This window comes from Leptonychotes weddellii, chromosome 5 (genome assembly GCF_054177405.1).
Source record: "Leptonychotes weddellii isolate Sample4059 chromosome 5, ASM5417740v2, whole genome shotgun sequence".
NCBI lineage: Eukaryota > Metazoa > Chordata > Mammalia > Carnivora > Phocidae > Leptonychotes > Leptonychotes weddellii.
The window spans coordinates 15,920,276-15,934,812 of record NC_138373.1 but is presented as its reverse complement, the minus strand read 5'-3'; the positions used below and the strand labels follow the sequence as shown (position 1 = coordinate 15,934,812).

Here is a 14,537-nt window from a genome sequence, read left to right as displayed (position 1 = left end):
AAAGCGACCTAGTCTGGTCACGCGCGGCTCCCAAGGCCCCAGGTCACGACCTCTTCCCTGAGTAGACTGGTAGTTCTCCGAATTCTCGCTCAAAATAGGATGGATGGATGGATGGATGGATGAGCGGACAGACAGGACAGACTGACGGATGAATGAATGCACACGGGATTGCAGAACAGAGCTTGGCTGTTTCCCTCCTTGAAACAGACACATGCTCCGCCCCACAAGAACAGACTGGGACAGTCTGGGGCAGTCTGGTCCCGCAGGGGCCAGGAGGCTGGACCAGGTGACCCTCTCAGACTCCCCCGAGTCCTCCCTAACCTCGTTCTCGCCCCCTCTTGGGCTCTGACCTAGAAAAGACGGGGGTGGGAAGATGGAGAGGGAGCCCACGGGCGCTAGGACCCAGCGCGGCCGGAAGGCGGGGTGGGGGCACCGCGCGCCGCTCCTTCGGCGCGGGGAGAATCTGCGCCCCGCGGCGCGCGGCGGGAGGGCGCGGCGGGAGGGCGAGCGCGCGCCGAGGTGAGTGCGCGTGCGCGAGAGCGCGCGCCAAGCGGGGCGGACAAAGGGGCGGGCGGTGGCGCGCGAGCCGGAGGGCGGAGCCGCGGGCCAGGCGGGCAGGTGCGCGCGGGCCAGAGGGCGGAGCCGCGATGCAGCGATGGAGCGCTGCCCGGGCGGGCGCCGGGGCCGGGGCCCGAGCAACTGGCGGATCGCGAGCCGGAGCCGCAGTCAGAGCCCGGACCAGGCCGGGGTTCGGGACCTCAGGGCCGGGCTGCTCGTAGCGGCGGCAACGGAGCCCCCCAGCGGCTGAGGGGCTTCCTCCCAGTTCCTGCCGGTGGCCGGGACTCAGCAAGCCCCCGCAGCCGGGGAGCGCGGGGATACCCCCCACCACATCCAGGACCCAGAGACCCCCAAGAAAGCGGGAGACCCCTCCAGATCCAACAGAGAGCGACTCCCCAGCTGGGGAAAGCGGAGACTTCCTCCGTATTCAGAAGACAGTGACCTCCCTACGGTACGGCTAAGACTACCCCTCTTCAATCTGGGCCCCCCCAAGACCTAGAACGCAGTGACCCCCCCCCGTCCGGGATTGCTGGGACACCCCCCCGTCAAGAACCTGGTCATTACAACTCCACACCTCAAGACACGAAGACCCAGCTCAGAACGCCCCTAGATCAGGGGGTTCCTAGACCCCCCAATTCCGGTACACAGGAACCCCAAATCTAGGGAACTGAGGACAGCGCGAGAGCTACCCCTCACCAGCAAGAGGCCTCGGGGCCCCCTCAAAGCTCCAGGACCCGGGCGACTGAGCCCCTCGCGGCGCCCTTCGCATCCCAGCCTATGGTTGTGGCGCCCTGAGCCCCCCCGGGCCGGGCTGACGGAAACCGAGACGGCGCCCAGGCCCCCTGCCGCGGCGTCCCCGCGGCCCCAGCCCAGGTAAGCCGGGCCCAGGTGAGTGGCCGCCGAGGTCCCTAACCCTGCAGGTGGGGAAGGAAGTATTGGGTGCACACTGCCCCCTCCCCAGCGTCGCCATGGAGCCGAGGCTGAAGGACGTCTCTTTGTGTCTCGCTCGGAGGAGCCGCCCCCTCCTCCTCTCCCTTCCCCCACCTCACACCCTAGCCCTGGGGTTTGGGCGCTGCTCCCGGGCCCCACGGGGGGAGTAGTGGTAGAGCCCCTTGTGCCATAGAGAGGGGGGAAGAGGGTGGAGAGTCTCCCCCCGCCCCTCCCAAAACTGTGAGCCCGGAGCTGTTGGACTCTCAGTCCTAGGAGTATATTTACCCCTCCCCCCCCCAGGCCAGGCTGAGTTCTCAAGTGAAGTCCCCCCTGGGAAGGGAAGATTTGGGGATGTCCACAGGTGAGAGGATCTGTGGCATGTGGCCCTAGGGTGACGGCTGAGGTTTTGGGTGTGTGTCTTTGTCTGTGAGAGGGCAGGGAAGGGGTGTGTTTGAGAGAATGGGTGGGAACCCTATATTTTCTCTGCGATTCCATTGCCCCCCGGCCCAGGCCACAGGGAGGGGCTTCCCCCAAGTCACACTTTGTATGTTTTGCAGGAGGGAACAAGCTCTTTCCAAAGTGAGGCAGTGATTTCTGGGGAGGAGAGGTAGTCTGGACGAAGAAGCCATTTCAGGTCAGGGCACCTATCTGTCCCCGTGTGCCCTGGGGCCAGCAATCCCAAGACCTTCCCTTCTCCTCCTGATCTCCATAATACCCAGGGCCAAACCTCAGGTTGGACCCATGTGTCCTGGACAACCAAGGGACCATTCTAGGTCCTTGCTTTAGCTTTCCAGGCTAGACACAGCAGTAACCCAGGCCGGCCCTCAGTGAGGTCCCAAACCCCAGGCCCCACAGCTCATGGGAAGACAAGCATCCAGGGGATGTTGTACCCTGAAGTTCTGGATCAGAGATCCCAAGAAGGGGCTGGACCGTGCTGAAGGAACACTCTGGGCTGCTGGGGTTCCCCCAGTCTCTTCTCTCTGAGCCCTCTGCAGGCAAGCAGTGATGCTGAGGAAGGCAGGACTTGGTACAGGTAGCCCCACTGGGAGTTCCTTTGTTCCTTTATTTATTTAACAAACCTTTAGTTAGTATTTGTGTTGTGCCAGGCACTGGAGTCAAGGGCTTTTTTCCCCACATCATCCCGATCCCCTTTCCTGATCTCTCCGGGTCTCAGTTTGCCCAGGCCACTCGCTGTTGGGCCAGTGGAGGTAGGCCTGGTCAGGTCCAGCTGACCAGTCCTGACCCCACACCTGAAGCACCTGGTCCTCCTCTTGCTGTAGACTTGGGGGCCCTGAGCCTGGGTGGCTGATCCCTCTACTCCCCCATTCCCAATACCAGGTGCCCCCCCCCCCACCTTCTGCTGGCATTGACCCACGGGAGAGGATGTGACCAAGGAGAAGAGGTTGGGGGTGCTTCCGGCCAGACCTCTGGCAGCCCCTCCTGCAAATTCAAGGACAGCTGAGGCAGCCACCCTCAGCCCCGCTGCTCTGAAGACTGGGTGACCTTGGACAAGCATGTGGCATCTCCCAGAGACAATGACAGAGAGTGAGCCACTCACTCTGCAGTATGTAGATCACAGTTGGGCCACGAGGAGCACCCAGGTGTATCCTCTCCCTCTCTGAAGGAGTTCATTTCCAATGGGTTCCCAGGAGCCCAGGGCCTTATATGACCCACAGGCAAGGGAGTGGAGTGAGAGGCCAAATCCAGAGATTTGAGTCACTGTGACTAGGGAAAACCATCAAAAGGCCAGAGGGGGACCGGAAGTAAGATCTCCCCTCCTCATTAACCTGCAGTGGCTCCCCACTGAGTCTGGAATAAAGCACAAGTCCAGACCCTTTGTGGCGTGCCCCTAACCCATGCCTCTCAGCCGTCAGCTCGCTCCTCACTCACCATCTTCTTCTGGCTCCTCTCCTCTGTGTCCTCTGATTCCCTCCCTCCTTTGGGGCTGGTCCCTCAACCTGAGAAGCCCGGCCATAGGATGGCTCAGGAGCAGCCTTCTGCCTCCAACTTCCCTTTTGACCTGAAATGGCCTGACCCAGAGTGCAGAGCTGAGTTGGACTGGCTGATGGTTGGCTTGGAGACAGTAGCCCATGTCCTCATGTGCTGGGAGACCTTGTCTCCACATCTAGACCCTGGGCTCCAGGACACGGAACCCCAGGTCTGTCTTGTCCACACTGCGGTGGCTTGTCCATGCTAGAGGCCAGCGCATCGTACAGCACCTGTGTAAAAGACAGCTTCTAGACGCATTCTGGTGATCCAAATAGCGTTTTCTCGTGTTTGCGTTTGTTGCCAGTGTTGAAAACAACATACGATTTCATAGGCGAGTTCTGATTTTTGGATCTTCTTGAATCAGATGACGTGGCATCCTCAGGCCAAAGCCAAAGAATCACCTCCTTCTTTAAGGGCACTTGCCCTCCAGCCCACCCGGGGCCTCCCCTGGCCTGCTCACTCATTTACGTGACCTGCTGGCCCCTCCTGCAGGCATCTGGCTTTGCAAGCCCAGGGCGGAGGCCAGAAAATGTTTGCTCAGCGGGTGACCTTCGTCTGTATGTGTTTTGCACACGTGAGTGTTCCTTGCCTCCACCATGGCCAAGTTAGGACAGGCACAGAGCAGTATCCCTCCGGGGCTAAGTGGGGAAGTGAACCTGCATCCCTGTAGCCAGAACATCCCAGCCTGGCCCCACCTTTACTCTGGGCTCCGGCCTGTGACCTCTCATTGTGCTAGAAGGATTCAACTACCAAAACCTTTTTAATTGTCCTGCTTGCTCAGGAGCAGAAGTCCAAGGCCCTAGGCCCAGGCACTGCTGAGGACTCTTGGGGGAGGGCTGCTGTCTGGACCTCAGTTTACCCATGTGTCCAGAGAGGAATTGGACTTGAGTTTCTCTCTGCTATAAGCTTCCTCCTTGCTCTAACTTTCTAGGACTGAGTTCAAGGCGCTCTAAGTTTTGGTCAGGCAGGAGAGGTAGGGGCCTAGATGCAAGAGTCACTCAAAACTATTGACATTCCCTAAACATTAATGAAACCAACGGGTGTTGCCAAGTGGCTGGGCCGGGGGCCAGGGGCCAGCACTGGGCCCCAGCCACTGGGCATGGCCCTGGAAGGGAATGTGCCATCCTCCTGGATGAAGATCTATAGCAGCCCGAGGTCAAGGGACATAGCAGAGCACCATGCTTGAGATCCCAGGCTGTGGACTCTGCCAGGGTTTCCCACTTAGCTGCCGTGTGACCTTGAGTAAGATACTTATCCTCGATGTGCTTCAGTTTACTTCTTTGGAAAACAAAGATAATACCTACCTCAAGGTCATCCAGGGGAGTCAGTGAGCTAAAGCATGAAGAGGGCTTAGGAAAGGGTCTGGCACATAAAAAGTGCTCAATTAACTATTGGCTCTTATTAAAAGGGGCATTGGCAAGCAGGCCACTAAGCCTTGGTGGTAATGCCACCTCAGTTTCCCCATAGCCAGTCCGGGGAGACCACAGGGCTTCTGCTGTCCCCATGAAAGGGGAAGAGTGTTGTGTGGTGCTTAAGAGCGTGAAGCATGACCCTGCTATGGTTGGGGTGGGGTGGGGTGGGTTTTGAGCCTGAGAAGGCCCTTCCAGAACCTGGCGCTGTGGCTCTCAGGGTGGGATCCAGGGCAGCTTAGCCAGAGTTCTGTAGTTGAGGCCCTCCTTCCCACCTCTGCTTTCTAGGTGAGGCACCTGCCTGTGTCTGCTGAGTGAGTTCCCCAGGCGGTTGGGCATCAGGCCAGAGCCAGGAGCAGCATCTCCAAAGGATCCCGAGTCTCACCCAAACCACCCACTCCCTCCCCTGCTCCCCTCAGCCCCCTTTCTGGCCACAGGAAGCAACAGCAGTAGGCCTGAAGGGTCCAGTTAGAGCCCCTCCTCTCTCCCTGCCATAGTTCGGCTTCAGTCTGGAGAGAGAACAGGTCCAGATTCCCAGCTCAGCCCCCACTTGGGGAGGCGCAGAGTATCAGAGTTGGGAGGAAGCAGTGGAACATTTTTCAATGTCAAGTGCTCCCTGCCGGACACTGGGCACTGCTTTCTCATTTAGTGCTGAGAACAGCACTACATTAACCCAGAGGGAGGATTCTGACTGCCCACCGCTGTGAGCCACCAAAGTGAAACCGGCATTGAACTCCCTGGGTTCGGATCCCACCTGTACCAGTCCCTAGCTATATGACCTTGGACAAGGCAGTTGTCCTGTGCCTCAGTTTCTTCTGATGCAGTTATGGGGGTGATAATAGCCCCTACCGTCTAGAGTTTTGGCGAGGACTGTTACAAGTAAAGCACTTCAGCAGTGCCTGCCACTTCAGTGTTTGCTCTGTCGCTTCTGCCACACCCTGCGGGGTATGCAAATGAGCTGGTCCGGGCGGGAGGAAGCCACGGTGATTCCCCCGCTGCACCAGCTCTCCTCCCCTGCGACTCTAGCCACAGAATGTTCCAACTGCCTCTGGTTGTTGGGATGGCCCTGAGGGACCGGCGTGGAGGCTGGACAGGACAGAGCCTCCTCATCCTCCTCCTGGTCAGGCCCCAGAGAGGCTGCACAAATCCCCACCCCAGCACCCCCAGCCCCCATCACAGCAGGAAGACTTCCTTTTCCCTAGCCAGGGCCCACTGCCCTGGAGGGAGATCTTCCCATCTGCCGGCCCTGACCCCAACTGTCTCCAGGAGGGGCAGCGAGGCCCCCAGTTAACATATTTTACTGGCAAAAAGCACGACCTCTAGACCCTGCTGTGTGACTTTGGGCAAGGTGCTTAACCTCTCTGTGCCTCGGATCTCTCATCTACAAAAAGGGATGGTGCTAGTACCTGCCTTGTAAGGTCATTCTGAGGATTAAGTGAATGAATATTCGTAAAGTGATGTGAACGGCACTGAGTACCCCACTAAAGGTTCGCTGTTAATGTTAGTCCCACAAGCCCTGAGCAGAAAGGGAATGGGAGTCCCACTTTTACAGGTAAAAAAAAAAGGAGACTCAGAGGTGAAGGTCTTTACTCGAGCTTCCATATCTAGGATTCAGAGAACATTCTGCCCACTTTTCCACCATTCACACACAGTTCACAGGGCAAAGCCGGCCAGAAGGACCCAACAGAACCTAACCTGGGCTCTGGCTGCAATTCTGGACATATCACCCAGCTTTCCTGCTCCCACACCTCTGCTCACATGGGGCCGTGACAGGCGAGCCCTGCAATACAGAGGAATCTGCAGTGCAGGCCCACGGAACTTTTCCAGAAGCTTCTAAGGCTTCCCTCACCCCCTTCCTCCACAGCCACATGCCTAGGGCAGTGGTGGAATTGCTGTGGGGGGCTGGATTCCAAGTCTCTTAAGGGTAAGCTAGGTCAGGTTCGTGCTGTCTCTTCACCTCCCAGAGCCTGGCACACAGGTTGGCTTCAGGAAGGGTTTGCTCAGGTTGGGGTTTGGTGTGCGTGTCACCGAGTGAAAGCCAGGTCCTTGCCGTGGCCTCCTCACTGTTTCCAGAGCCTCTGCCATGAAAGCTCTTCCACCACCATATCCACATGCCTGGAGCCTTCTCAGTGGGGCCTTTCCTGACCACCCACCTGTCTATGATCTCACCCCTCATCCCTAACATTTCCTCACCTCTCCCTGCTTTGTTTTCCCCTCTAGGACTTCGTACTCTCTGACCTACATCTCTTAGCCACCTTCCTGATTGTCGGCCTCCAAACTAGGATAGAAGCTCCTTGAGGGCAGGTCCGTTTGTTTGGTTCATGAATGTATTCCAGATACAAGAACAGTGCCAAGCACGTAGCAGAGGCTCAACAAATATTTACTGAACGTCCTGGAGCCAGACAGATAGCTCTAAGCCACTTCTTAGCTGTGTGACACCAAGCATGTCAGCTAATCTTTCGTTCTCTGAGTTTCCATTTCCTGAGCTTTAAGGGTCATAATGGGAATAATAATAGCTTCTCCCAAGATTGTCATGAGGTTTAAACGAGTCTCTATATATACATAAAGAACTCCGTACTTTACGTGGTTCATAAATGTTAGCTATTATTAACCTTTTAACCTGCATATTATCCCCATTTTACTGATGAGGAATGGAGGCACAGAGAGAGTAAGTGACTTACCCAGAGCTTCATGGCTAGAAATTACCCAGGAATGCCTGAATGTGGGCTCCTTCCTCCTTCTACCCCCTCTGTAGGGGCTCGGGAAGAGATGAGGGCTATAGCTAGGGAAGGGCTCATTTCTTCAGGGAGCCTCTGTCTCTCCAGTGGTCGCCACCTGTCCACTGGTGGACACCCAGCCACCGCCCCTGGGCCAGTCAGCGAGTGGCAGGCCACCTCTGTGCTCTCAGCCCTCCATTCCTATTGATCGGCCTGGGTGCCGGGCTGCCCGCCTCACACAGGCAACAAGGCTCCTGCCTCCTCCCACACCCACAGGGGCTGCCACAGGCACTGGGCCCTCAGGCAGCTGGGGAGGGGTGAGGCCCAGGACTGCTACTTCCCCCACAGGGTCTGGCTGGGGAGGGCGAAAAGAGGCAGAGAGCCCGTTCCAGCTCTGGGCACCAGCTGCAGGCGAATAGCGTCACAGGCTATTAATAACCACCAAGGATGTGCCCCAGGGAAGGGGCAGACTGCGCCAGCTGGAGGGGAGGCTGAGGCAGAGCCTCGCAGCAAGGGGAACCCCAGGCTGCCCCTAGCGGGGAGGGCAGCGGCGAGAAGGTCGTTTGCAGTTTCTGCTGCTTGATCTTGGGAAGGCTTCAGCTCTTTCTCTCAGTCTTCCCACCTGGGAAATGTGGGACCTGCCTGGGTCAGATGGTCTCCAAAGTCCCTTCTGGCTCAAGCGCGTTCAGGGGGTGAGATTTAGCCGAGCCCAGACAGCCGCCATTTCCAGCGTAGAAAACCAGGGTGCAGTCAGAGTGCAGCCTTCGCCAAGATGGTACAGAGTCACGGCCAATCCACGACAGAACCACGGTCCCAGACCCCTCCGTCCAGCCAGTGCCGGCTTAATTCTTACAGAGGCCCATGTTAGACGGGCACTGTCAGCCCCCTTTTACTGATGGGCAAACTGAGGCTTCGGCAAGCGGCACAGCCTGCCCAAGGTCACACAGCAAGAAGGGGCGAAGCTGGAGTTGGCACCAGGAGGGGAAGCAAGGAAGTGATTGGAGAATATCCTTCTCTTCCTCCTTTTGAACAGAACGGGATGTTTGCTGGAGTCTCTGTGTTGCAGGACCAAGGGGAGGGAGAGGCCTTATCTGGAACCTCTTGAGGGCTCCCTGGGGCCCTGACACCCCCCGCCAGTGTTGCGTGTAAAAGTGTGCACGGGGTGACTGGGAGCTTTTTCAGAGGAGAGGGTACTGAGCCTTCGGTGACCCATGAAGAGATAAGAACCACTAAATAGCTCATTTCATAGATTGGAAAACTGAAGAGAAGGGAAGGCAGGGGGCTGCCCAGAGCTCCCTGGGACCAGCAGCAGGGGTCAGTGCTCTGCCAAGCACCTCGCAGGCCTCTTTCTGGGGCCAAAGGGCCAGGCTCTGGGTCCCCCCACTCCCTGGCAGCAGATAGGAGGACCCCCATGTGAACACATTTCTGCACTGGGGTAAACAAATGAGGGTTGAGGACCCCCTCTAGGGAAGGTGGCCAACAGCAGAGAGCCAGACTGGGGCACCTGCCTTGGGGACATAAAGAGGGCTCTGCTCAAGGTGGGGTGTCAAGGGGACTCCCAAGGGCCCCCACCTTCCCGAGCATGGGCTGGTCCACTGTGGGAATCCAGGGCAACCAAGCCAGGCCACTCCTCCTCAGGCCCTTCTCAGGGGATCCCAACCCTGGGCTGTGGAGCCTGGGTGGATGGGCATGATCTCTCCTTGCATTTTCCTTTGGCTTTGTCTGGACCACCAGCCATGCCTGGTTCCTTTTACTGCCTAGACCTAAAAGGATCATACCTAGTGAAAAGTTTCATTCCTGCCCTGCCTCTGTTCACTCAGTTCCCACTGCTGTCCCCAGAGATGCGTTCATGCATTCATGCATCCATTCATTCACCAAATACTGATGAAGCGCCTACGATGTGCAGGCACTGCACTAACTGCTGGGGGATCCAGAGTGAACGAAACCAGCCTGACAACATCCCCGCCCTCCTAGCGCTGAAGTTCCAGTGGGGAAGAGAGGGTCACGAGAGATCTTGCCAGGCAGTAAATTACATAATACATTAGAGTGTTGCCCTCTACCGGGGAACACTAGAACAGGATAAGGGGAGTGCGGTAGAGTAGCCCTAGTTGAGAAGGTGTCAGTTGAGCAGAACTTGGAGGAAAGGAGCCATGTGGCCATCTAAGGGCAGAGAGAACAGCCCCCAGGCCGGGAGCTGGTGTGTTTGGGGAACAGCAGGGAGAGCAGCGTGTCTGGAACAGGAGGAGGGAGGAGACAGGTCAAAGGGGTAAACTGAGGGCCCTTGTAAGGATTTTGGAATGAAATGGGAGTTGATGGTGGGTGTTGAGTTGGGGAACAATTGGATCCGAGTGGGCTGTGGTGGGTAGGGGCACCAGTTAGGAAGTTACTGCTGTACCCGAGGGACCAGGATGGCTCAGACCAGTGAGAGCGGGTGCTGAGGGCGGTCCGGTACGTTTATTAATGTCTGGTGTTGATTCCAGAGTTACTTTATGCAAATACACGCAAGTGAGAAACCTATCCGTATCCCCCCCAACCCCTGGTTCAAAGTAGCATACTAAACAAAGTGAGCCGGAGGCGCAGAGAGGGCGAGGGAGCTGGTGACAGCTGCTTGCTCCACCAAGAAGCAGCTCTCTCCTACATGGCTGGGGGAGGGCCGGTGGCAGTGCCCTCTGGGGGACACCGAACATTCTACAGAAATCCCAAACCCATTCACCCTTCAACCTGGCCACCCATTTCTGGAACTGAGCATACAGACTCATCTGCACATTGCCAAATGACTTATGTACAAGGCAACTCGTAGTTTGCAGTAGGAAAAAGTTGGACACGACCCAGTAGGGGTTTGGTTAAATAAATGGCAGTATATCCACTCATACCTTTCCACCCCCCTGGGAGGGGGGCCTGGGTTCCAGTTCTGCAGCGGTCCCTCCATCCCCGTCCGGGCTGCCTCCCCTCCTCGAGCTTCCTCTAGCCTTGCAGTGTCGTGTGGGGCCTGCCTGGGTGCTGTCCTCGCCTGTGGTGCTGAAGACAGTGGGGCCAGAGACCAAGAGCGGAGAAGAGATGAGCAGGGAAGTTCAGGGTTCAGTCCTTGTCTCTGCCCTTTACCAGCTGAGTGGCCTGGGGCAGGCTGCTTAACCCCTCTGGGCCTCAGCGTCCTTATCTGTAACACGGGGGTGCCATGAAGATGACACCCCCAATGTGAAGCATTGGCATATTGAGAAAATGAGTGATAGTTTGCACGATATCAATTTAGGAACAATGAAACAGAGTGGTTAGGTTTTTGGACACTGGAGTGGTAATGCCTGGGTTTGAATCCCAGCTCTGACATTTATTGGATGATCTTGATCAAGTGACATGACTGCTCTGGGCCTCAGTTTTCTCATCTGTAAGTTGGGATGAATAACAGTCCCCGTGTCGTAGAGTGTTGTGAGGCTTAGATAAGTTAATTTCTCTGAGGCTCTTGGCACACCTCGGGGATCCTTAGTGTTAGCGGTTATGTCACTTTCCTCTCTCACAGTACCTCTAGCCTCTCTGTCCCCTCCCCAGTGTCACTCCCAGCCACACCCCCCCTCTGCTGTGCTGGGGCTGGGCCATGAGAGGGAGAGCACACCCCACCGTGCAGAGGCCCTGGCCTCTAGCCCAACCCTGCCACTGCCTTTCTGTGATTTTGAGCAAATCACTGTTTTCTTCTGGCCATCAGTCTCTGCATCATTAAAATGGGGCTAATGGGGGCGCCTGGGTGGCTCAGTCGTTAAGCGTCTGCCTTCGGCTCAGGTCATGATCCCAGGGTCCTGGGATCGAGCCCCGCATTGGGCTCCCTACTCTGCGGGAAGCCTGCTTCTCCCTCCCCCACTCCCCCTGCTGCTTGTGTTCCCTCTCTCGCGGTCTGTCTCTCTCTCAAATAAATAAATAAAATCTTTAGAAAAAAAAAATGGGGCTAATGATACCTCACACAAGCCCCTGGGAAAATAACTATATGCCTACAGGGTCACGTTCAAGAAAGCGAAGACATGAAAAATTACAACTTGCTGAACACATAAAGAATTATTCACCTAACATTTGTCACACCCTGGCTAAGTACTAGGGATACCGAGGTGATTAAGGCATGGAGCTTGCTGTCAAGCAGCTCTTGGGTTTCTTGCTGGATTGTCAGTCCCCTTCAAAGCCCATTTGTATGTCACCTCCACCAGGAAGCCACCCTGATCCCCACTGCCATGCCCTCCTTGGAAATGCTGGAGCACTGACATTGCCTTTCTGGCCTTCTATTTATCTGAGTCCTTATTTTGTCTGCCTTCCTAATTCATAGGTTCATATCTTCTACCTGATGCATTGCTCTAACCTATTCACCCCATGCCAGTGCCCAGGCCCGAGTAGATATACTTGTCCGGAATCTTTAGGTTGCAGGTAACATCAACTCAATTCAAAGTGGCTTAAGCCAAAAAAAGAAGTGTATCGATGCATGAAACAAATGGTCAGGAGTATAACTGGCTTTAGTCATGCCTGGATCCAGGTGCCCAGAGTCATCAGAAATCCCTCCACCTTACAGCTCTGCTTTTCTTCTCTGATGCTTCATTCTTGGGCAGGCTCTCCCTGCACGGTGGCAAAGCCGGCCCCCCGCAGCTCCAGACCTTGTCCTCCGGCTTTGCATCCCAAGAGTCAGGAGGCATCTCTTTCCTGATAGCTGCAGCCCAAGTCCTAGGTCTAGATCCCAGTGGGTCACCTTTGGTCACAGGTTCATCTCTGAACCAGTCATAGTGATCTGGTGGATGGGATGGACCTGCTGGCCAGCCAGGCCTGGGTCCAGCCTGCCCCTAAAACCTGGGTGGACATTCTACTGAACCGTGTGGCCTGAGAGAGGGGCCGTTCCCTGAAGAAAGCAAAATTCATCTGAGAAGGAAAAAGCACCACAGGCTGACTCAAGAAGCCACTGAAAATGCCTGAGCAAGGCAAGGCGTGGGTCAGATGTGGTCTTAAGACATGGATAAGGAGGCCTCGGAGGGAGAAGCCTGGAGGTGGGAAAGGGGGATTGGGGGGTACCCGACGCGAGCTCAGCCAGGTAGACTAGGGGCATGAGTCTCCAGCCCCTCCCTCTACAAAGAATCAAAGTGGAGCAGGCCCCCCCGTCCCCACTCAGTACCTGAAATAATGCTTTTGTCTTATGGCTGCTTTTGTGACACAGCTTTTCATAATAAGACGGACCCAGAGCGGTGACCCACCGAGCCAGCAACAATCATATGTTCGATGGAATCCTTCCAGGCCAGGGCCTGGTTAAGGATACCCTTGGGGTTTGCCTGGGCTAAGGGTACAGCATGGGTGCAGTGACCGGAGTGAAGCGACCTGGGCATGGGGACAGAGAATCTTAGAATCCCAGAGTGAGAGTAAGAAAGGCCTGGCTGATGTCTCTTGGTCCAACCTCAACCCCCGCTGCCGATTCCCCAACAGATGGGCATCCAGTTCTCTGCTTCTCTACCCCCAGCGATTGAGAACCCATTTCCTCCCTGTTGTGACATGAGAACTGTCTCATTTTGAGTTGCTCTCTGCTTGGGTTTACCTTCAGGAGCCTCAGAGGACACTGTGCACAAGAGCATGGGACCTGAAGCCTGACAGCCTGAGTTCAAATCCAAATTAGTTAGCCCATCTGTATCCCTTTCTGTAAGATGGGGTGATCATAGTAGCGCCTACCGCCCAGACTTGTGATTGTTAAATAATTTAATCCATCATGGTTAGCCCAGCACCTGGCATATAGAAACACTCAATAAATATTTGCCCGTATTCTTGTTCTCCCATGAGACAGGATAAGAGCAGGCCCCCCCCCTCTCTTTACAGACTGGTCACCCTCCAGGCAGTTGGACATACAGAGGTTCAAATCCTAGCTCTTTGGCCTCCTTGCTACATAATCCTTAGATTAGACTAGTAGCACTATAGCTGCTGTAACAAATAAGCCCCTATATCTCAGCAGCCTAACACAACGGACATTTACTTCGCCTTCCATAGAATTCAAGTGGGCAGCCTTCAACAGCAGGAGACTGCCCACAGCCAGGCACTCAGGCTGCTCCTAGCTCCACTGTCTTTCTTTTCGTTTAAGATTTATTTATTTATTTATTTGAGAGAGAGAGAGAGAGCCCGAGCAGGGGGAGCAGGGGGAGCGGCAGGCAGAGGGAGAGGGAGAAGCAGGCTCCCCGCTGAGCAGGGAGCCCGATGCGATGCGGGGCTCAATCCCAGGACCCTGGGATCATGACCTGAGATGAAGGCACAGGCTTAACCGACTGAGCCATCCAGGCGCCCCTCCACTGTCTTTTAGGACCCAGGAGGCCTCTGTATCAGGCATGCTTAAAGGAGAGAAAATAGCGAAACCCCGCCCACTCTTGAGAGGCCCCGCCCAGCAGTGACTTCCATCATTTCTGCTCACATTCCATTGGAGAAACTGGTCACACCTGGCCACACCTGGCTGCCAGGCGGGCAGGAAATGTACTCCCCTGCTGACAACCGCCCTCCAGCAACAGCTCTGTATTATAAAAGAGGAAACCAGGGGCGCCTGGGTGGCTCATTGGTTAAGCATCTGCCTTCAGCTCAGGTCATGATCCCAGGGTCCTGGGATGGAGCCCTACATCGGGCTCCCTACTCAGCGTGGAGCCTTGCTTCTCTCTCTCCCACTCCCCCTGCTTGTGTTCCCTCTCTCGCTGTGTCTGTCAAATAAATAAATAAAATCTAAAATAAAAAAATAAAAGAGGAAACAGAGTTTGTTTTTTTTTAAGATTTTATTTATTTGACAGAGAGAGAGAGAGAGACAGTGAGAGAGGGAACACAAGCAGGGGGAGTGGGAGAGGGAGAAGCAGGCTCCCCGCTGAGCAGGGATCCCAGTGCTGGGCCCGATCCCAGGACCCCGGGATCATGACCAGAGCTGAAGGCAGACACTCAACGACTGAGCCACCCAGGC

The 14,537-nt window shown here is 56.0% G+C and overlaps 2 protein-coding genes across 4 annotated transcripts in view; one reads left to right on the top strand and one right to left on the bottom strand.

The window, feature by feature from the left end:
- LAT (linker for activation of T cells) overlaps window positions 1-14,537 on the bottom strand; it is a 419,561-nt gene that overhangs the window by 363,814 nt on the left and 41,210 nt on the right. The gene's annotated exons all lie outside the window — the stretch shown is intronic.
- Window positions 1-14,537, top strand: part of SBK1 (SH3 domain binding kinase 1) — a 45,095-nt gene that overhangs the window by 22,300 nt on the left and 8,258 nt on the right. The window contains exon 1 of one of the 2 annotated variants that reach the window (XM_081819788.1): window positions 623-1,431. The exons of the other annotated variant lie outside the window; for it this stretch is intronic. The gene's annotated coding sequence lies outside the window, so the exon portion shown is untranslated. Of the gene's footprint in view, window positions 1-622; window positions 1,432-14,537 lie in introns of those variants that run through there. 2 annotated transcript variants of the gene reach the window in all.